The 24,047-nt window shown below is 48.2% G+C and overlaps 1 protein-coding gene across 2 annotated transcripts in view; it reads left to right on the top strand.

The window, feature by feature from the left end:
- Positions 1-24,047, top strand: part of WDFY1 (WD repeat and FYVE domain containing 1) — a 1,420,223-nt gene that overhangs the window by 1,273,292 nt on the left and 122,884 nt on the right. The window lies entirely within an intron of this gene.

Genomic DNA, 24,047 nt, shown 5'->3' with positions numbered 1-24,047 from the left:
GCGTGTGCGTGTATTTCAGGGGTGCGCGAGAAGTTCCACACGCGATCGGGCCTGAGGGAGCGTGTGCGTGTATTTCAGGGGTGCGCGAGAAGTTCCACATGCGATTGGCCTGGGCATGTGTATTTCAGAGGTGCGTGAGAAGTTCCACACGCGATTGGCCTGGGCGCGTGTATTTCAGAGGTGCGCGAGAAGTTCCACAGGCGATTGGCCTGGGCGCGTGTATTTCAGATGTGCGCGAGAAGTTCCACACACAATCGGGCCTGGGGGAGCGTGTGCGTGTATTTCAGGGGTGCGCGAGAAGTTCCACACGCGATCGAGCCTGGGGGAGCGTGTGCGTGTATTTCAGGGGTGCGCGAGAAGTTCCACACGCGATTGGCCTGGGCGCGTGTATTTCAGAGGTGCGCGAGAAGTTCCACACGCGATCAGGCCTGGGGGAGCGTGTGTGTGTATTTCAGGGGTGTGCGAGAAGTTCCACACACGATCGGGCCTGGGGGAGCGTGTGTGTGTATTTCAGGGGTGTGCGAGAAGTTCCACACGCGATCGGGCCTGGGGGAGCGTGTGCGTGTATTTCAGGGGTGCGCAAGAAGTTCCACACGCGATTGGCCCGGGCGCGTGTATTTCAGAGGTGCGCGAGAAGTTCCACACGCGATTGGCCTGGGCGCGTGTATTTCAGATGTGCGCGAGAAGTTCCACACGCGATCGGGCCTGGGGGAGCGTGTGCGTGTATTTCAGGGGTGCGCGAGAAGTTCTACACGCGATTTCAGCAGGGTACGTGTATTTCAGAGGTGCGCGAGAATTTTCACACGCGATTTCAGCAGGGTACGTGTATTTCAGGGGTGCGCGAGAATTTTCACACGCGATTTCAGCAGGGTACGTGTATTTCAGGGGTGCGCGAGAATTTTCACACGCGATTTCAGCAGGGTACGTGTATTTCAGGGGTGCGCGAGAATTTTCACACGCGATTTCAGCAGGGTACGTGTATTTCAGGGGTGTGCGAGAATTTTCACACGCGATTTCAGCAGGGTACGTGTATTTCAGGGGTGCGTGAGAATTTTCACACGCGATTTCAGCAGGGTACGTGTATTTCAGGGGTGCGCGAGAATTTTCACACGCGATTTCAGCAGGGTACGTGTATTTCAGGGGTGCCGGGGAGTCCTACATGTGATTTGGCAGTGTGGGTCCTCCCAGGTGTCCCCTGTACACCCTCCACGGCTCCTGCAGGCAGCCTCCTTGCACTACTGATCACCAACTCATGTCCCCTTGCACCCCCACCCCCCAGCATTGCGGGGCACCTGCCAGCAGGCCCCCACTCATGTCCCCCTGCACCCCCACTCCCCAGCATTGCGGGGCACCTGCCAGCAGGCCCCCACACATGTCCCCCAGCCAACATGTCATCACAATCTAGATCCCTGGCCCTTATGGTCAGCCTCCAAATGCAAAACACCCACTCGAGTATTGCATCTACCCACTTAGAAATGGCAATGACATGATAGAACCCTAATAGCAAGTTTGGAAATGAACACATGGCCCTCACATACACCCAATGGGTGTCAGTGAATCTCAAAACCCATATCATGATATGCATGATACCAATGAGATGATACTACACATTGAAGTTTGATGAAAAAAATGTATTAAAAACAGCATAAATGGAATTAAAAATAAACAAATGACAATGGGAATCAAAAACCAAAAGCAGCATGTCCGTAAAATAATGAAAAACGACAAATCATAATCCAAAGGAAAGGTGTCCAAAGTCACAGTTCAAGAAAGTAAATCCAAGGTAAAAACAAAACCGAAAACCATTGCTCCATGGGTAAATAAAAAAAAATAAAAAATCCAACAGTCAACTATATACAGATAAACAAACTAGGGTCCATGATCCCAACTGAAGAAATGAAACCTACATAAAAATACTACCTAATAAAATAAAACTATATACAAAAATGTGGCCCATTTTCCAAAAGGTCCAAAATAAATAAAAGAGCAAAGGAAACCTAATACTAACTACATAACTATTTACAAGGGCAGCGGGCTAGTCCGATGGCTCACTGGTTGTTGTCATGGGCCAGGCCATCATCGAACTCCTGTTCAATGGCTTGGAGGCGGGCATGTTCCCTGGCCCCGAGGTCCCGCAGGGATAATGCAGTGTCCAGCTCCAACTCCCTGCGAAGACCCTCGAGGCACTCAGCCCGCCTCAGCGCCCTCCGCATGGAGTTCTCCGCCCTGACCATTGTGAGCCATTCCTCCTCTGCCCGCTGCCGCTCCGCACCTATCTGCTGGCCCAACCGCTCCCACACGGAAGCCACTCCCATTCCAGGGTTCTCCTGCCCTCCGGCCAATGCCTGCACCCCTGATGTTGATGGCCCCGAGCCATGATGCCTCCCACGTTGAGCCTGCCGCTGCCTCCGACGCAACTGCCTGTGCCAGCACGACGGCATCCAGGCTGATGGAAACCACCGACGCCGTTGTGCATGTGCCCTGCCCGATGATGCCGTCACATCCTCCATCTGCTGGGGTCCAGTTGCTGGTGTGTCCACCCCTGCTGGACCTCCGACTCCCGACTGTGTCAGGGATGGGATCCCCACCGAGGTGGCTGCATTGGTCGGGGCAGGTCCACAGGGGGCCCTGGTGGCATCTGGGCCAGAAGACGGCATGGAGAACGACTGGCGCATAGCCTCCACAGAGGAGGAGAGGGTCGCCAGAGTGCCCGACACATGTACGAGACCCCCGACCATGACCGCTCCCAACTGGGCCACGTTGTCACGGTGCTCTTCGTGATGACGTGCGTGCTCCCCCCGGGAAGCACGCACCTCATCACGAATGACAGCCGTGCGCAACGCGACACCAATCAGGACCTTCTCCATACGGCCAGGGGTCCCCTCGTCCGCAGGTGGAGGGGAGTCAGATGACATGGACATCCCCCCTACCTGCGGACGGGCCTGGGATGGGGCATCCCTGCTGGTGCATGGTGGTGCAGTCACAGTGTCAGGGACAGTGACATGCACAGGCACCTCCAGGGCGACCTGTGCTGCCTCCTGCCCCTGCCCCTGGACTGCACCACTTGCACCAGCAGGGATGCCCCCACCAGGCCCCATGTGCGGCTCAGTAGCGGCCTCCTCCTCCTCTGTGGAAACCACCAACCTGGATGGCTCCACACCGTCTTCCGCCGTTGCAAGCCCCTGTGGGGGTTCACCCACCCCTTCCGCTGCAGCCGTGGGGGCATCCCCACAGCTTAGCTCCACAGCGCCGTCTCCGCCCTCTTCTTCACTTTGCGCTGTGTAGAGGGAGACATAGAACACAAGCATCAGGGTACTGTACACTGGTCCCCTAGACAGGAAGCAATAGCAGATGAGTGGCACTGTCAAAGATCACTTCCATCATGTCCCTCCACAACACATGGGTCAGTGCAGGCAAAACACATGCAGTAACAGGCATGGCGCATGCTATGGACATAAGCAAACATGTCCAAGGGACTCTTGAAGCATACAATGTTGTTTTTGGACTCACATGGATCATGGCTCATGCCTATCACATGCACACACTTCAACGTACTTTCATCCATCTGGACTCGTACACCCCAGACACAGTGGATGCAAGGATAACTAGGCTGCATCAGTGAATCTGAACATTGTCACAGACATGTGTCATGCATCCATGGCATCCACAAGTCACAGACACGCAGATCAGAAACACAGACATGGACACCATACATGTACATGGCATCAGCACCCATCCCTCACCCACACCCATGTCCAGGAACAGAAACTGGCATGCTCTCATGTGTCCATTCCGCATAGGGCTCCCCATGTTACATTTCAACACATACACCAACCGTGTGCTTCACACATTACTGGTCTCACATGCATGACCATGATGTCCCTGCACACACACACGCGTACATGGCCTATGTCACACATACAGGCAAGTATCAGACAACCAGCACGCTGCAACATGCCCTGTCTCACACAGCAATGCTTGGCCACTTACCGCTCGACTCCAGACGGGTCTGCCTCTCAAGGATCTGGGCATGGAGCGCTGGGCGTACGCATTCCAGGACCCTCAGCTGGATGGTACTCATGCTGCCCCGGCCCCCCTCCACGAGGCGCCGGGCCTTTATGAGGGTCCTGGACCTGAAGTCCTCCCAGCGCTTCTTCACTTGCTTGATGTTGCGGGTTGCCACCCCCTCCGCGTTGATGGCAACCACAAAGTCGTCCCAGATCCTGTCCCGTCCTTCCTTGTCGGTGCGTGGTGATCCGAAGAGGGCATCATAATGCCCCAGGACAAGCTCCACCAGGACACCAACTTCCTTCTGACTGAAGCTGGTGGCCCTCTGCCCCTCTGGCTGGGGGTCGCCAGTGGTCTCGGATGGTGTTTGCCCCGACATGGCGACCCCCGAGGCAGGCGTGGGTGGGCAACTGGGTCCTGGGGCTGGGCTGTGGAGCGATGGTATCCCAGTCGGGAGTGTTCTGTTCCAGCAGGGGTGGACACAGCAACTGGACCCCTGCAGATGGCTGATGTGCAGGCACCAAATGGCAGGGCACGGTGGCAGCAGGCAGGCAGGCAGGCAGCAGCAGATGGCTCGTGGGAGGCTGCTCGGGGCTCTGGGGGGCAGTAATTCGGCCTTTTGGGCAGGAGCGTGGTCTTCTGTGTGCTTATGCGTGGCCAGCTTGATTTGGCACGTGAAAATTCTGCACGTCAGCGTGTGAATCGAGGAAAGGCCCTTAGCACGTAAGCGCGTCAGCACGCATACGCGATTCCATTGGACCAAAGGCCCTTAGCGCGTATGCGTGTCTGTGACGTATCGCGCACGGGCGTTGCTTTTCGTGGGGTGCGGTGTGTGTGTTTTGCAGGCGTTGGGGTTCACACGCTATTACTTCACAGCGGGTGGGTGTTGGCTAAGCGTTCTTCTACACGCAAGGCAGACGGAGAGTGGTACCCTGCTCCCCCAGGCGCGATAGCGTGTAAAACCACCGGCGAGCCCCTGAAATACACGTACCCCGCTCCCCCAGGCCCGATCGCGTGTAAAACCACCCGCGAGCCCCTGAAATACACGTACCCCGCTCCCCCAGGCCCGATCGCGTGTAAAACCACCCGTGAGCCCCTGAAATACACGTACCCCGCTCCCCCAGGCCCGATCGCGTGTGAAACTTCTCGCGCACCTCTGAGATACACGCATACGCTCCCCCAGGCCCGATCGCGTGTGAAAACACCCGCAAGCCCCTGAAATACACGCGCCCAGGCCAATCGCGTGTGAAACTTCTCACGCACCCCTGAAATACACGCGCCCAGGCCAATCGCGTGTGGAACTTCTCGCGCACCTCTGAAATACACGCGCCCAGGCCAATCACGTGTGGAACTTCTCGCGCACCCCTGAAATACACGCGCCCAGGCCAATCGCGTGTGGAACTTCTCGCGCACCTCTGAAATACATGCGCCCAGGCCAATCGCGTGTGAAACTTCTCGTGCACCCCTGAAATACACGCGCCCAGGCCAATCGCGTGTGGAACTTCTCGCGCACCTCTGACCAATCGCGTGTGGAACTTCTCGCGCACCCCTGAAATACACGCGCCCAGGCCAATCGCGTGTGGAACTTCTCACGCACCCCTGAAATACACGCGCCCAGGCCAATCGCGTGTGAGAAACTTCTCGCGCACCTCTGGAATACACGCACACGCTCCCCCAGGCCCGATCGCGTGTGAAACTTCTCGCGCACCTCTGGAATACACGCACACGCTCCCCCAGGCCCGATCGCGTGTGAAACTTCTCGCGCACCTCTGAAATACACTCACACGCTCCCCCAGGCCCGATCGCGTGTGAAACTTCTCGCGCACCTCTGAGATACACGCACACGCTCCCCCAGGCCCGATCGCATGTGGGCCTTCTCTGGCGCACATTTTTTTCCTGCCCAGGGACGCTACCGCCTGCTTTAGTGTGGCGGACATGTATGGGCCTGTGCGCGTCTTTGGCCGTGCGCTGTTTTTCCCTATTCGATTCCATGAATGCGTGTTGCAGGCGAGCGTGTGGGCGTTCTGCGCACTTGCCTCCTGTACTTCCCCCGTTTCGCCCACATTTTCACAAGTTGTTCCCCATTCTGCGTGTGACGCCCCGTGTTACGCCTACTTTTGTTATGTGCGCCGCGCTATGTGCGAATTCGCTGTGGCCTTATCGCACGGCGTTCGATGACCTGTGCGCCAGCGTGCGCCGCACACTTTTTCAGCGCACATCCCACATTTTGCGCGTGCACGGACTTCCATGAATTGATGTGCGATGTTTTCTGTGCGATAATCGCACTTGCACTGCGATTTTCGCTATTTCACTGCGAATCGCACGTTTTCGCACGCGTGCGCCTTTTTTTTTTCGGCGCACATTGATTCCATGAATCGGCCTGACTATCTTCACTAGAGGTTCGTTTTGAGGTAGATAATCATGGATTGCTAAGGAAAACGACCGTATTCGATGAATGGACTCACCTCTCTTTCTGAGGGACTGGGACCATGATGTCCAAGCACTGAGGCTTCTATAATGGTAGGCACTGAATGCGTAATTCCTCCTATGATGTATATGCCATTAGCATGCTCTGGGACTAATTCAAAGAAAAGCACATCAAGTGTGCGCTTACTCGGTTGACTGGCATCAAACAGAGAAATATTTCTGAGAGCGCCGTGTGTTAACAAGGCGTGCTGCTCACCTGCGAAGACGGCAGTGAATCCTCACGAATGCAGCGTGGTTCGTATGTTCCTATATCTATTTCTTAAAAGGCTGCAAAGGATGCGCGCATATCACAGGAGTCGTTGCGCCTCACACACGCTCCCTGGAGGGTTTCTCCGTAGTCGAGACAACCATGTAGGACGCCGGAAAACCTGCATGTGTTACTGGCACCCCTATGTTGCATTAGGGAAATCAAAACTGAAGAAGGACTGAATGGAGTCTGTCTACTACTGAACAATACCTAAGTTACCTGTCAAGCTGATAGTAATGTGAGCGCCATCTTAGAATGATAGATGGTGTCCGAATATTCACTAGATTGAGAGTGTTTTCACACGTATAATCCGGTGTAAGACTCAATGCTGGAAGTATGTACCAGAGTACTACAACCCTGCGCTACGGTCACGTAAATGAAAACGTGTCTACATGGTCATCAATGCAGTAAGCAAAATAGACTACTGATTGTAACTAACATATGATCGGTTAAATTATTGTAATAATTGGGGCTACTAAATTCTACATCACCTATTCAAGGAAACTCATTTTGCTTATGACGGATTAGTAATAGTTTGCAGGGGACGGGAGGGTTCCAATTTTTGGATCCTCTTTTCTTGTCTAGCAGGGCCACCCAGTTTGTTTCAAAAGTTGAAAGTTCAAGGGGGAATACACTGTCCAGTTTGGGGGATAGTGAGGGAGGGCGGAGGAGGGGGTATCAGGGCCTGTTTCCCAAGAGTTAAAAGGGACAAACCACATCACGGAACAAGGAACAGGATGAAATGTGCTGACATGGGGAACGAGTTGGACAAGAAAGGATATGAAACACCCAAAAATACCGACGGAGCGGTGCACTGAACAAGGCGACACACAAATCACTGAGTGAACTGCGACAAGCCCATGATATCTACTTCAATGTCACAGAGAAAGCAAGGGATTAAGCTACTTACTTGGAACGTAAGGGGCCTGGCACACCCGATAAAGGCGAGAAAGATAATGGCATACGCAAATCGGCACATGGTTGACATACTTCTCTTGCAAGAGCACATGCCACGAATTATGGCCCTGTGAAGATTGCCACAAACTACTCTACATTGGCGAGAGGAGTACTCACGATTGTACACAAGCGGATCAACTTCCACATTTCCAAATCCATAGCAGATGATGAAGGCTGCTATGTGATTATTTGGGGACAACTGCACAATAGGGAAGTTGTTCTGGTCAAAACATATGGCCCGAATCTGGAAAGCCCGGACTTCTACCTGCGTATAGTTGAACTGTTGTCGCCTTTGGGATCGGTCGCAATGATCTGGGAGGAGATCTCAATGTGATACTGGACCTTGAAATGTACCGGTCAATGGGGAGCCATAGACAGCCTACCAAGGCAGCTATGACGCTGCGACAGGCGATGGCCATGTTGCCCCTGGTAGACACGTGGAGAGAGTTACACCCACAACTAAGGGAATATACGTTCTACTCTGGGGTACACGGGTATAGCTCACGGATCGATTACTGGTTGTGCTCCCCCGAACTGGCTCCTGAAACAGACCAATGCACTATACTACCACATACGCTGCCTGATCACTCCACGGTCCTCCTGCAACTGGCCCCGAAAGACACTGAACACACCACCCGAAACTGGCGTATGCCACCAGACCTGTTGAGGGATGATACAGTGATAGAACCACTTCGAATTGAAATGGAGGATTTTTTGTCCGAAATGTAGGGTCGGTCCAGTCTCAGAGCTCAGTCTGGGAAACGTTTAAAGTGTGGCTGAGAGGCCAACTGCTGGGGAAATCACACGAATCATTGCGAGAAATTAAAAAGGAATTGTTCCAGACTGAACAAGAACTAAGAGCCCTCAAGACCCAGCAACCCACGACTGCAGAGAAGGACCATCTGCAAAAAATACAGATTCAAATGGACAAATTCAAGAACCTAGCCGACAGGGAACTGTATTATGTAACACAGCCCATGAGGGCGAGAAGGTACGGTTCAGGGAATAAGGCGAGCAAAACAATGGCAACCCTTATTAGAACAGAGCAAGGGATGAGACACATCACTACCGTCTGTGACACCTCGGGGGTGGTGCAAACGGCCCCAACAGCAATTAACGAAGTGTTCAGGCAATTTTATTCCAAGCTTTACGCTAATACAGATGAAGTGACCCCAGGTGAACTCAGAGACTACATAGACTTTTCCATTACCCAAGCTAGGGGAAGAGGAAAGGGCACTGCTGGAATTTCCAATGACAACGGAAGAACTCGAACAAGCCATCTCTGATGTAAGCGCAGGCAAGGCCCCGGGGTCGGATGGTATCCCGGCAGACTTTTACAAGACATTCAAAACCAAATTGGCCCCGAGACTACTGGAGGTTTGGGAAGAGGCACTCGAGAGAGGAGAGTTGCCAAACACCTTGAGAGAGGCAGTAATAACGGTCCTGCTTAGGCCCCATAACCCTCCCCAAGACCCTGCATCCTATCGCCCTTTGTCACTGATTAACACAGACACAAAAATCTATGCCAAGGCAATGGCGAACCGTCTAATCCCACACATGAACAAACTAATCCATACAGATCAATCAGGATTTATCGATACCAGATCAACGGAACTGAACTTGCGAAGGTTCTTCGCCATTACGTCACAACTAGATCCAAATGCTAAAGCCGCAGCGATTACCTTAGACGCTGAAAAAGCGGTTGACTCAGTGTCAAGCTTTACGCTAGTACAGATGAAGTGACCCCAGGTGAACTACGAGAATACATAGACTTTTCCGTTACCCAAGCTAGGGAAAGAGGAAAGGGCACTGCTGGAACTTCCATTGACAACAGAAGAACTCGAACAAGCCATCTCTGATTTAAGCGCAGGCAAGGCCCCGGGGTCGGATGATATCCCAGCAGACATTTACAAGACATTCAAAACGGAATTGGCCCAGAGACTACTGGAGATTTGGGAAGAGGCACTCGAGAGAGGAGAGTTGCCAAACACCTTGAGAGAGGCAGTAATAATGGTCCTGCTTAAGCCCCATGACCCTCCCCAAGACCCTGCATCCTATCGCCCTTTGTCACGGATTAACACACACAAAAATCTATGCCAAGGCAATGGCGAACCGTTTAATCCCACACATGAACAAACAAATCCATACAGATCAATCAGGATTTATCCTTACCAGATCAACGGAACTGAACTTGCAAAGCTTCTTCACCATTACGTCACAACTAGACACAAATGCTAAAGCCGCAGCGATTATCTTAGACACCGAAAAAGCGCTTGACTCAGTGTCATGGAATTGCATGTTCTTGATTCTGAGCAAAATGGGGTTTGGTCCGGCTTTTATGAGTTACATTTGTGTGTTATATAAGATCCCAGCTGCAGAGGTGAGGACTAACAACACCCTGTCATCTCCCTTTACGCTGGGCAGGGGCACCCGACAGGGCTGCCCACACTCCCCTTTTATATTTGCACTTACGATGGAGGGTATGGCAGCTAAGGTGCGACAGGAGCATACCTGGAGGGGCATCCATGTTAGGGGGGGCCCCCCAACTTATTTCTCTGTATGCAGACGATACGATGATATGTGTAAGGCACACGGAGACCCACCTACCCCCTATAATGCGGGAAATTAATGTATTCTCAATCTAGTCTGGCTACAAAATCACCCAGACCAAGTCAGAGATCATCCCATTGACGCCAACCACAGCGTAATCTCAGTCTACTGGTGGCTCAAATGGTACCCACATCCGCGCATTACCTGGGCATAATAATGGCTACTGATAGACAGACCCTATGAACCCTATCTGCAACTTCTTGAACATAAACTCAGTCTGGGTGGCTCGACCCATATCCCTGTTCGGACGGGTGGCCTTACTTAAAATGGTTGTAGTTCCCACACTATTGTACCTGTTCTGTGGCATCCCTATTTGGCCTGGAAGGGACTTCTTGCAAAGGCTACAGAAACTGTACACCACCTTTGTTTGGGGCGGCAAGTCGGTTAGACTCAGTTGGCCCAGGATGAGTGCTATGAAACAGGCGGGTTGGCAGCTCCCGACTACACAGTATATTTCCATACAGCACAGGCTCACTTCACAAGATACTGGGCAGACACAGCCGAAAAACATGAACACGTATGAGCCGTCAGTTTGCAGTAGCCCCCACAAACATACAGGTATTGATGTATGCTAAAAGTAAGTGTAATGTTAGGGACGTAGACCCCGTGGGTACAACAGCACAAGCGTGGTCCATCGTGTTTGCGAGGGTGGGTTGCAAGAACCCCTACCTGCCTTTTGTTCCCGTTTGGCATTATCCCGACCTAGAGCCTACGTTCGATTCGGTACTGCATCGTAAATGTGACCCTGGAAAGGAGATGAGACTGGGAGACCTGTTCCCTGAGGGTAGATTTGCTTCAATAGTGGTTGTTCAGGAAAAAGTCGGGCCAGGGCTTATCACAGTACTACAATACTACCGTATGAAAGCAGCATGTAAAAGGAAATGGCCCTCACACACCAATTCTTAACTGCAACTATGACACAAGAGGGTTTTACGGGTATGGTTTCCAGTCTGTATAGGGCAGTCCAGGAGCACATCCCATCTAGGAAATGCATGAAACAAAAATGGGAACGAGATCTGGCCAGTTCCATAGATGAGACCCAATGGGCTAGATACTGCTTACACACTAAATCGATTTCACTTAACGACAACTTCCGATTAATCCAATTTAAAATGCTCAATCATCTACATATAACCCCACATAGGATCTCTAAATATGATCCTACCCGGCAAGCAACTTGCCCCAAATGCAATGCTAGAATAGCGAACTCCATTCATATTTATTGGGATTGTCTGCCGGTTAGAGCCTTCTGGGAAAAAGTGGCTAGGGTCGTAAGTAACATTACTGGCATGAATATCCCGCTGCTCCAAGGAAATATTTTTTTGGTGACATAGGTAAGGCCTGTGTTAAGATCCGCAGATTTGTGGCTGTTGCAGGGGCAGTAGCCAAGAAAAACATTTAGCAAGCCTGGAAATCCAAAGCAGCCCCCAACCAAAAGCTATGGCTACGTGACCTACTGTATGTCCAGGAGAGTGAGGAACATTATGTGAGAAGTGTGCCATCCGTTTGTAGACCAAAAGACATATGGGCACCGCTTCGAGCATATATAAATGATTCTCGAGAAAAGGACAATACCGACACAGTATGAATATTTTTGTTCAGTGATATGTTTAATTCAACTGAATGTGAACATGTTAAGGTTTGATTTGTTGAAATAACCTATGGTCCAAACTCGAGGTGATGTGTATTTGGTGTGCTCCTGTCAGCGAAAAAATAAAGGTGTTAATAAAAAAAGAATGTTTAAGGTCTAGAGAAGATAGTGATACAGTACCCAACTCATTCATTTTGTGATGCACAGAAATGTCCCTCACGTGCAATTATTTTCAATTATTTTCAATTTATGGGCACAGTATACAAGCAAATAGAGGGAGCAGAGAAATCTGTTATTTTCAGAGATACCAGGAATTCCAACCCTTGCAGAAGGAATATAATAATAAGGAAATGCTCTATTGGTGACTTTATCTGTGTATCGGAGGGATCCAAAGAACTGGCCGACAAATTCATATTATGGATCAATAGCCAGAACAGATCCACACAATAAACCTCATTGTTGAGATATTACAATATGGTATGATGATGGTAAATTATGTTTAAAAGCATATTATAAAGATACTGATAAAAATGCCCCACAGCATTAACACAGCCATCATCCTAGGTACTTAGGAGAAAATGTGCCGTTTGGACAATTGCTTGATTTAGACAAACAGCAGTATCAATGAGATATTTGAAGAAGAGGCCAGTATTTTGAGGACTTAATTATAAAATCGAGGATATCCTAAAAATATAATCAGAAATGTGGCTAAGAGAGCATTTAATAATAATTGTGATGCTTTATTAAATTCAAGAGAACCCAGATTTAAGGAAGAGCGAATAGTGTACGTGAACACATTCACAAATCTGTTTTACGAGATAAAAAATATTCTAAAAAAAACTGGAGAATTTTCCAAAGGGTAAAGACATGTATAAATGCATTATTGTATGCTTTTAATAGAGGAGTTGACATAGGAGACATCAGAGGAGGAATGACATTAAAAGTCACACTTTGAGAGAAAGTAAATCCACAACATTGCAGGTTATACACATAAAAAGGCTTCCACCCTAAAACGTGGGGTTTGCCATTTATGTAGAAAGTCTAACGTAATAGACATTGTGTGATAATTCACAGGATCTTGTCACTTCTCATAACCTTCCCTATGAGGTTAGGGAGATGAGCCCGCTATGCAACAATGCCACTAGGGGTAAAGGGAGAGACTCCCCTCATGGGGACAAGGACTCCTGTTCCATGATGGAACTCCCTAGCCCCCTTACCTTTGAGACCATGCAATCCCCTAGGTCTTCCAAGAGCCAATCTGAGAAGAACACTGTCTGTTATTGCAATACTTCCTCCTTTCCTTATATAAGATTTGACGTCACCAAGACGTGGAGGAAGGAAAGGAACATACAAAGCAACATTGTGTCATCTTCTAAAAGTACCGAGAGGAAGATCTTCTTAGAGTACTAAGAGGAAGAAGATTGAATGATTTATGCAAACTACTCCTTTTACAGCTGCAGACAGTACTGAGAAGAGGTGGCCCTGTGGAGGCATAAAAAGTACTTCAGGGACGCAAAGGAAAGACTGTTGTACTCCAGTGGAGACGACCCAGCTTCAGGACATAAAAAGCAAGGAAGGATTCCTTGAAAGGGGAAGCTGACATGGACCCTGTCAGCCCTGGGAAGTTCAAACTTGGGAACGAGGAACTCTGGAGAGCGAGCAAGTCCTCGGTCGAGAGGTCGCTGTGGAAAGGTTGGAGAAATCCTCCAAAGCCAGAGGGAGGCACGACCTGAGCAGAAGCTGGAGAAAGGCTGGCGGTGGCGTGACCTCAGGGCGGTGAACCACAGGGTCCTTTTATGGCGCTGACACTGAGAGGCTGGAGACCCTGCAGATCTGCTGCAAAGCAGCGCAGAGCAAAGAAAGTGTCACTGCGAATAAAAGTCGTTGCGCCTCACACACGCTCCCTGGAGGGTTTCTCCGTAGTCGAGACAACCATGTAGGACGCCGGAAAACCTGCATGTGTTACTGGCACCCCTATGTTGCATTAGGGAAATCAAAACTGAAGAAGGACTGAATGGAGTCTGTCTACTACTGAACAATACCTAAGTTACCTGTCAAGCTGATAGTAATGTGAGCGCCATCTTAGAATGATAGATGGTGTCCGAATATTCACTAGATTGAGAGTGTTTTCACACGTATAATCCGGTGTAAGACTCAATGCTGGAAGTATGTACCAGAGTACTACAACCCTGCGCTACGGTCACGTAAATGAAAACGTGTCTACACGGTCATAAATGCAGTAAGCAAAATAGACTACTGATTGTAACTAACATATGATTGGTTAAATTATTGTAATAATTGGGGCTACTAAATTCTACATCACCTATTCAAGGAAACTCATTTTGCTTATGACGGATTAGTAATAGTTTGCAGGGGACGGGAGGGTTCCAATTTTTGGATCCTCTTTTCTTGTCTAGCAGGGCCACCCAGTTTGTTTCAAAAGTTGAAAGTTCAAGGGGGAATACACTGTCCAGTTTGGGGGATAGTGAGGGAGGGCGGAGGAGGGGGTATCAGGGCCTGTTTCCCAAGAGTTAAAAGGGACAAACCACATCACGGAACAAGGAACAGGATCAAATGTGCTGACATGGGGAACGAGTTGGACAAGAAAGGATATGAAACACCCAAAAATACCGACGGAGCGGTGCACTGAACAAGGCGACACACAAATCACTGAGTGAACTGCGACAAGCCCATGATATCTACTTCAATGTCACAGAGAAAGCAAGGGATTAAGCTACTTACTTGGAACGTAAGGGGCCTGGCACACCCGATAAAGGCGAGAAAGATAATGGCATACGCAAATCGGCACATGGTTGACATACTTCTCTTGCAAGAGCACATGCCACGAATTATGGCCCTGTGAAGATTGCCACAAACTACTCTACATTGGCGAGAGGAGTACTCATGATTGTACACAAGCGGATCAACTTCCACATTTCCAAATCCATAGCAGATGATGAAGGCTGCTATGTGATTATTTGGGGACAACTGCACAATAGGGAAGTTGTTCTGGTCAAAACATATGGCCCGAATCTGGAAAGCCCGGACTTCTACCTGCGTATAGTTGAACTGTTGTCGCCTTTGGGATCGGTCGCAATGATCTGGGAGGAGATCTCAATGTGATACTGGACCTTGAAATGTACCGGTCAATGGGGAGCCATAGACAGCCTACCAAGGCAGAGATGACGCTGCGACAGGCGATGGCCATGTTGTCCCTGGTAGACACGTGGAGAGAGTTACACCCACAACTAAGGGAATATACGTTCTACTCTGGGGTACACGGGTATAGCTCACGGATCGATTACTGGTTGTGCTCCTCGAGCTGGCTCCTGAAACAGACCAATGCACTATACTACCACATACGCTGCCTGATCACTCCACGGTCCTCCTGCAACTGGCCCCGAAAGACACTGAACACACCACCCGAAACTGGCGTATGCCACCAGACCTGTTGAGGGATGATACAGTGATAGAACCACTTCGAATTGAAATGGAGGATTTTTTGTCCGAAATGTAGGGTCGGTCCAGTCTCAGAGCTCAGTCTGGGAAACGTTTAAAGTGTGGCTGAGAGGCCAACTGCTGGGGAAATCACACGAATCATTGCGAGAAATTAAAAAGGAATTGTTCCAGACTGAACAAGAACTAAGAGCCCTCAAGACCCAGCAACCCACGACTGCAGAGAAGGACCATCTGCAAAAAATACAGATTCAAATGGACAAATTCAAGAACCTAGCCGACAGGGAACTGTATTATGTAACACAGCCCATGAGGGCGAGAAGGTACGGTTCAGGGAATAAGGCGAGCAAAACAATGGCAACCCTTATTAGAACAGAGCAAGGGATGAGACACATCACTACCGTCTGTGACACCTCGGGGGCGGTGCAAACGGCCCCAACAGCAATTAACGAAGTGTTCAGGCAATTTTATTCCAAGCTTTACGCTAATACAGATGAAGTGACCCCAGGTGAACTCAGAGACTACATAGACTTTTCCATTACCCAAGCTAGGGGAAGAGGAAAGGGCACTGCTGGAATTTCCAATGACAACGGAAGAACTCGAACAAGCCATCTCTGATGTAAGCGCAGGCAAGGCCCCGGGGTCGGATGGTATCCCGGCAGACTTTTACAAGACATTCAAAACCGAATTGGCCCCGAGACTACTGGAGGTTTGGGAAGAGGCACTCGAGAGAGGAGAGTTGCCAAACACCTTGAGAGAGGCAGTAATAACGGTCCTGCTTAGGCCCCATAACCCTCCCCAAGACCCTGCATCCTATCGCCCTTTGTCACTGATTAACACAGACACAAAAATCTATGCCAAGGCAATGGCGAACCGTCTAATCCCACACATGAACAAACTAATCCATACAGATCAATCAGGATTTATCGATACCAGATCAACGGAACTGAACTTGCGAAGGTTCTTCGCCATTACGTCACAACTAGATCCAAATGCTAAAGCCGCAGCGATTACCTTAGACGCTGAAAAAGCGGTTGACTCAGTGTCAAGCTTTACGCTAGTACAGATGAAGTGACCCCAGGTGAACTACGAGAATACATAGACTCTTTTCCGTTACCCAAGTTAGGGAAGGAGGAAAGGGCACTGCTGGAACTTCCATTGACAACAGAAGAACTCGAACAAGCCATCTCTGATTTAAGCGCAGGCAAGGCCCCGGGGTCGGATGATATCCCAGCAGACATTTACAAGACATTCAAAACCGAATTGGCCCAGAGACTACTGGAGATTTGGGAAGAGGCACTCGAGAGAGGAGAGTTGCCAAACACCTTGAGAGAGGCAGTAATAATGGTCCTGCTTAAGCCCCATAACCCTCCCCAAGACCCTGCATCCTATCGCCCTTTGTCACGGATTAACACACACAAAAATCTATGCCAAGGCAATGGCGAACCGTTTAATCCCACACATGAACAAACAAATCCATACAGATCAATCAGGATTTATCCTTACCAGATCAACGGAACTGAACTTGCAAAGCTTCTTCACCATTACGTCACAACTAGACCCAAATGCTAAAGCCGCAGCGATTATCTTAGACACCGAAAAAGCGCTTGACTCAGTGTCATGGAATTGCATGTTCTTGATTCTGGGCAAAATGGGGTTTGGTCCGGCTTTTATGAGTTACATTTGTGTGTTATATAAGATCCCAGCTGCAGAGGTGAGGACTAACAACACCCTGTCATCTCCCTTTACGCTGGGCAGGGGCACCCGACAGGGCTGCCCACTCTCCCCTTTTATATTTGCACTTACGATGGAGGGTATGGCAGCTAAGGTACGACAGGAGCATACCTGGAGGGGCATCCATGTTAGGGGGGGCCCCCAACTCATTTCTCTGTATGCAGACGATACGATGATATATGTAAGGCACACGGAGACCCACCTACCCCCTATAATGCGGGAAATTAATGTATTCTCAATCTAGTCTGGCTACAAAATCACCCAGACCAAGTCAGAGATCATCCCATTGACGCCAACCACAGCGTAATCTCAGTCTACTGGTGGCTTCAAATGGTACCCACATCCGCGCATTACCTGGGCATAATAATGGCTACTGATAGACATACCCTATGAACCCTATCTGCAACTTCTTGAACATAAACTCAGTCTGGGTGGCTCGACCCATATCCCTGTTCGGACGGGTGGCCTTACTTAAAATGGTTGTAGTTCCCACACTATTGTACCTGTTCTGTGGCATCCCTATTTGGCCTGGCAGGGACTTCTTTCAAAGGCTACAGAAACTGTACACCACCTTTGTTTGGGGCGGCAAGTCGGTTAGACTCAGTTGGCCCAGGATGTCTGAGTGCTATGAAACAGGCGGGTTGGCAGCTCCCGACTACACAGTATATTTCCATACAGCACAGGCTCACTTCACAAGATACTGGGCAGACACAGCCGAAAAACATGAACACGTATGAGCCGTCAGTTTGCAGTAGCCCCCACAAACATACAGGTATTGATGTATGCTAAAAGTAAGTGTAATGTTAGGGACGTAGACCCCGTGGGTACAACAGCACAAGCGTGGTCCAGCGTGTTTGCGAGGGTGGGTTGCAAGAACCCCTACTGGCCTTTTGTTCCCGTTTGGCATTATCCCGACCTAGAGCCTACGTTCGATTCGGTACTGCATCGTAAATGTGACCCTGGAAAGGAGATGAGCGCATTAAGTACGCGCTCTAAGTAGCGCTGTTTGCTGGCCATCCTTGCTGCTCTACGTGCTCAAGATTCGCCTGGATTGCCTGACCCTGCCTGGACTTTGGACTTTGTTGGTCCCGCCCCCCTGCCACCGGAAGTGTACTTAATCCCCTTCCTGCGCGCATTTGCGCGCGCGCATTAAGTACGTGCTCTAAGTAGCGCTGTTTGCTGGCCATCCTTGCTGCTCTACGTGCTCAAGATTCGCCTGGATTGCCTGACCCTGCCTGGACTTTGGACTTTGGTATATATTCTATCTGCCCTCTCCATTGACATTACACTTTTTACTATAAGTATATTTTACTTATATATGTTCCTTTTCTCATTATTCTAGTTGGTCCCGCCCCCCGCCACCGGAAGTGTACTTAATCCCCTTCCTGCGCGCATTTGCGCGCGCGCATTAAGTACGCGCTCTAAGTAGCGCTGTTTGCTGTTCGCTGCTTCGTTGCGGGGTGAGGCTACCCCTAATGGTCCATATCACTTTTTAGGTTCCTCACCAGTTTTGCGATACATGTGCAGCCTAATATCCTTTGCTCTATCTAATGTGCTAACTTATTTTTGGTTGGCTTTGTCTCTTTTATGACTGTTCGCGTCAAACACCAAAAGAGAAAGTTATTTGCTTTTCTTGGACTTTCCTGATTTCTACCTCCTGTAAGGTTATTTCCGTGAAAATGGCAAATGGTTTAAGAAGCATCAAGGGCAAATTCACCGCCCCCCTTCCGCTCTCAGTAACCTCCATTGATTCACTGGTATGCCCGGGAACAACCTCCTATATTGAATTACCAGCCCTGCAAGCTCTAGCGACTACATCTATCCAAGAGGTGCCGAGCACACTCCGCTCTGCAGAACATGTTGTGCAAATAAATGCTCAAAATAATCCACTACTTCCCCTACTTTCTTCGCCCCCGGTTCCTCCGGTGCCTCCTATTTCTTCTCCCTTAATCAGTCCTGAAGTCCGTAAGGCTATCGACGACTTCAAAAGCTGTTCTGAGTCCCCCCTGGTCTCCGGGACTGATCAATGCCAATTCGATCTAACCATGGCGAAAATGGAGGCATTGGACAAGGCTGTTTGTCGTTCGATCGGCACCCTGACACCCATAGTCTTTAATTGTGTAAAAAACCGCATGGTTTCCCAATCTCATGCACCTCACGATCCCAAAACTTTTTTGGATATGAGTGCTGGTTCGGCCAATGTTATTAATAAAAAACTCTCTTTCTCCTGAACCCACTTTCTTAGATAACAAAGCGGACCCTTCCCTACTACCGCCTGCTGATTGTCAAACCCAGCACTCCTGTGAGGGGAACCAGTCCCAATACTCTCCTAATTCGTTTCCGGTGATCATCCGTATCCTAGATCTCTTGGATAAAGGTCATGATTTGACCCATCTTGCACTGAGGGAGATCAAGTCAACGCAATCACTGATAACTTCAAAGATGGATCGGATCGAAGGCTTCATTGTTGCAGCCGAAACGCTAAAAAATTTCCACAATGTATGCCCCACGACCCATCCACCTGTGATTAATTCGCTTATGAAAAATAAAAGCATTCAGTGCTGCCTGGACTTGACTCCCGTTCCGCCTGCTACGCCCTTGCAAACACCAATAGATTCTGCCTCGTGCAAATGTCACAATTCTTCCTGCGACTTGAAATCTGCCATAGAGAAAATGAATACTCTAATAGCTCTATATTCATCTGTAGTTCCAACCTCTTTGAATGGTTCTGATAGCCCCTCGGTTCTTCTGACAGCTCTTGAACATATGCAATCTGAACCTCCGGTACCTGCTTCCAGTGGTAATTATGCTGGTTTCATGTCGCGGAGAGCTAAGAAACTTCACCAAAGAGCTGCCAAAAGAAATGCTAAAAGAAAGAAGAATACTGACATAAAAGAACCAAATCCTGAAATTGATTCGAATATTAAGATCTCTGTCGAACCACTAATAGATGAGGATCATATTGACCTTAATCAACTTTCGAAAGAAAGCCAAGATGTCTTATTTCCACTCATAACATCAGATATGTCTGCAAGTTATGTTGCAGTTCATTCTTGTGAGATGACTGGGCTACCCGCCAGAATACCCATAACTGATGACGCTAGATTGACCACTCTTGATACCAATCGAGGCGAAAAACAGCGAATTGACTCTACTGAAACATCAACCTTAAAACGTAAAACGAAAAATAATAATGTAATACCAAACAATTCAGTGCTCAAAGGACAAGTACCATCACCATTAGTAGGAGCTAAATCTAACCTGGCCACCTACTTCCCGGTCTGTGGGAGAAATCGCACTACTCGGCATGATGAAATCGTACTTGTTGATTGTCCATCTAATTCCATTTCCAGAACATATAGTGAAGTATGTACTTCATTCTCTGGAACTAATGGAAACGTCACCACTAGTAATCCAATGAACGATGTCAAGGCCCGAGACAATGCACCAAATACCTCCGGGTCACCATCTGTGCATTTAGCATCTGCACGCTCGACTGATTTACAATCTAGCAGTAATAAGGCGACATTACCTGCACTTTCTCAATCGAGCAATGATTTTAATTATTGTCCTATCTTGCACGACAATGTTGATCTCCCCAGTAGAACTAGCCCTGGGATGTCCGGTAACGGACTAGGAAAGGCAACATCGTTGGCTCCCCAACCTGTTATGGAACCTTCTATTCTTCCTCCTAACGGTCAGCCACAATGCACTATACCTCCATCTCATGTCCAGAACTGCACCTCGAAGCAGGGCTTTTTAACAGGTAACTGCAACTTTGATCCTGGAGCTGCTACCATGCTGTCCCATCATGAAATTTTAGACATCCTTAGGAAGGAACTTAATGAAAGACCATTGAAATTTAATTCTTCCAATGTAACTTCTCATCAAGACCCATCTATGATCTCTCACCAAGTCCCCTCCAGTGTAATCGCCTCAGATCCCCTCCTAAAATCATTTGACCAGTCATCTGACACTAATGACCAAATCATCCCAGAAAAGCACCATTTATTAGGACTCGAGGGGAAAAGCGATCTACTTGGTAGGAACCGGATTAATCGGGCCTTCATCTTGGCACTATTCAATCGCATCCCTCAACTAAGGATGTTTAAATCGGCAGACATTCTGAGAGTGTCATTAGCCACGGACAATAATTATCGTGCTGTAATTCAATTAGCTTCAGAGGCTGTAAAGAAATATCTATGGTTTAATAAGGAAGGTATCTATGAAGAAGGCCTCACTTTGAACTCACTGGAAAACGAACAAGAGGCTACCAAATTCATTCAATTTAAATGTCCCCAGGCTCTGAGCCCCAAATCACATGCTTCATCGCAATCTCAAAATCATGGGGCTGCCAATGACGTAATCACCGAGCTCCTGCTTAAAGTAGGCATCTCTCATGACCTACCATGGCTTGCCCCCATGGTTAATTCTCTTTTAAAAACTACGGATCGCTCCCCCACTTCATAGCCGTCTTCTAAAACTTTACTCTCTTTTCAATCGTGGAATTCATGTGGCTACCTTAACCTTATGAAATGGCACTCAACCCTTGATTGCCTTAGTCGTCCATCAATACTTATGTTTCAGGAGACTATGAAAACCACCTCCCTTTTTTTGCCTGATTACTCAACGCATTATATCCCTGCTATACGAGCTCCTGCCGGTCGTCCATCTGGTGGTATTATGATAGCTATAGACAATGCTCTCATGTTTAATTCAAAAATTGTCTGGCATGCTAATAATCTTCTAGCAATATTACAGGAAACTAACAGCTTTAATTATCGTCATTTAATTGTCATGACCATTTATTGGAATCCGTCTACTACCCCCATTGATGAGATGATTGAGGTAGTTGAGAATTGCTTAGAATTTGTGACTCACGAATACGATAATATTGAAATCATCCTCGGCGGTGATTTTAACTGCGATTGCAGAACCCCCAATGAAACTGGTGGATCTCCTAGAAACCTACTTTCGAAAAATAGAGGTAATATATGGAGGACCTTCTTGAAAGATTGGATCTAGATCTTATTCCCCCCGTTGACCCGTCAAATTGGACCACATGGTCAAGGGATGGAAAAAGGTCAACAATTGACTTCATATTTGTTAGTCACAATTTGCTTCTACGATCATCTCCTCTAAGAATCTCCATGTTGCCTTTTGGTGACCACGCTGTGTTATCAGGCAACTTGAAATTCGACATTTCCATTACTGGAGTTGATCATGCTACTGCATTGTGTGAAGTAGACCGTTCTACGATTTCTATCAGATGGTCTATGATACTGTGCAAGCAATTCACTCAATTTGTAAAGTCAGCCACAGCACTTTGGAACAACTCGGAACGAATGCCCACGATTGTTCTTGAGCAACGATATGTTGAAATAACGCATGCAGCACTAACACATTTTAGCAAAAAGAAAAAAACTGATATTAAAAATCGTCACTTCTTTGATCCTCTTTGCAAAGCACAGAATCGGGAGAAAAACAAGGCTCTTAGAGCTCTGAAAAAATCTATTGATCTTTCGCGGGAACGGTATCTCGCGCGGCGTAATTCTATCGTGTCAGCATACAAACGCAGCCTGAAGCAGATAAGGCTAATAAGACACAATGAAATAAATTGCAAACTTGTTAGAGCCATTGTATCTCATGATACTCGAACTATATGGCGAACGATCAAGAGCCATACCTCTCAAGTATCGCTTTCTATGCCGAATGTTATATCGGAATCCACCTGGTATGAGTATATCAGACACAAATTCAAGACTCCCGTGCGATTTTCGAATATAACGCCCCCTGCTTTAAGATATCATGACCTGCCGCGGTTGGTTTGGACTATCGCTGACATTAAGTGGGCGATATCTAAACTCAATTATTCTAAATCATCCGGCCCCGATGGCTTGCCTCCCTGTCTATACAAAGATGACCCGGATTTGTGGGCATGTATCTTAAACACCAAGTTTCAGTTTATTTTTAATACAGGAGTTATTCCTGTCTCATGGCTAACTGCCAATATCATCCCGATCTTTAAAAAAGGAGATGCTGCGTTACCGCAGAATTATGGACCTATTGCCTTAATTGACACTGCGGCCAAATTATTCGCCGCTCTCCTTCTTCATGATCTGGAGAATCACATTGGCGCACTAGGACTATATTCCAAATACCAAACTGGCTTTAGGAAAGGTATGTCCACCTCGCTTAATGCCATGATTATGGCATTTACCATCGCAGAAGCTAAGAAATTAACATCTAACCCTGTTTACATCGCTCTCATCGACATGTCCTCAGCCTTCGACACAGTGATCCGTAACTTATTATGGGCCAAACTTACCAATATGGGAATTCCATCTGTCCTCATTTGCTGGTTCAAAGCCTTACATACTAACACCTCTTATAGAATTAAGCTCACCTCAGAGGGACGTATTACTAAAGCTATCAGCACAGAGGTAGGCCTAAAGCAAGGTTGTAACCTTGCTGTCACCCTTTTCAATCTATACCTCTCCGATCTCGATAAAGGTTGGGATGCAAAAAATCTCTTCTCGGTTAAAATTGGCTTGATCCGTCTCAATTGGCTCGCCTTTGCAGATGATATTATTTTATTCGATCCCACCCCGTCAGGCCTCCAACTCAAACTACGGCTATTTGAGGAATTTGCATTAGCACACAATTTGACGCCTAACCCTGCCAAAACAGCAGTAATGCAATTTGGTGTTCGGAAGCGAACTGGCAAGTCGCAATGGCACATCATGCAGACTCCCATCCCTCTCATTACAGAAACGATTTATCTGGGTTATCATTTAACAGAGAAAAATTCTATCCTAATGTGGACTGACCTACTCAACAAAAAGATCAGACCCCTGATATCACAATCCAAGGTAATTTATGCGAAATATTGTAAGTTTTCACTAACTCCCCTCATTGAGTTTTTAACTTTAAAAATTGAAAGTGTAATTTTGTACT

The sequence above is a fragment of the Ambystoma mexicanum genome, chromosome 10, assembly GCF_040938575.1.
Source record: "Ambystoma mexicanum isolate Mex_15411 chromosome 10, UKY_AmexF1_1, whole genome shotgun sequence".
Taxonomy (NCBI): domain Eukaryota; kingdom Metazoa; phylum Chordata; class Amphibia; order Caudata; family Ambystomatidae; genus Ambystoma; species Ambystoma mexicanum.
This window is presented reverse-complemented; position numbering and strand designations above follow the sequence as displayed.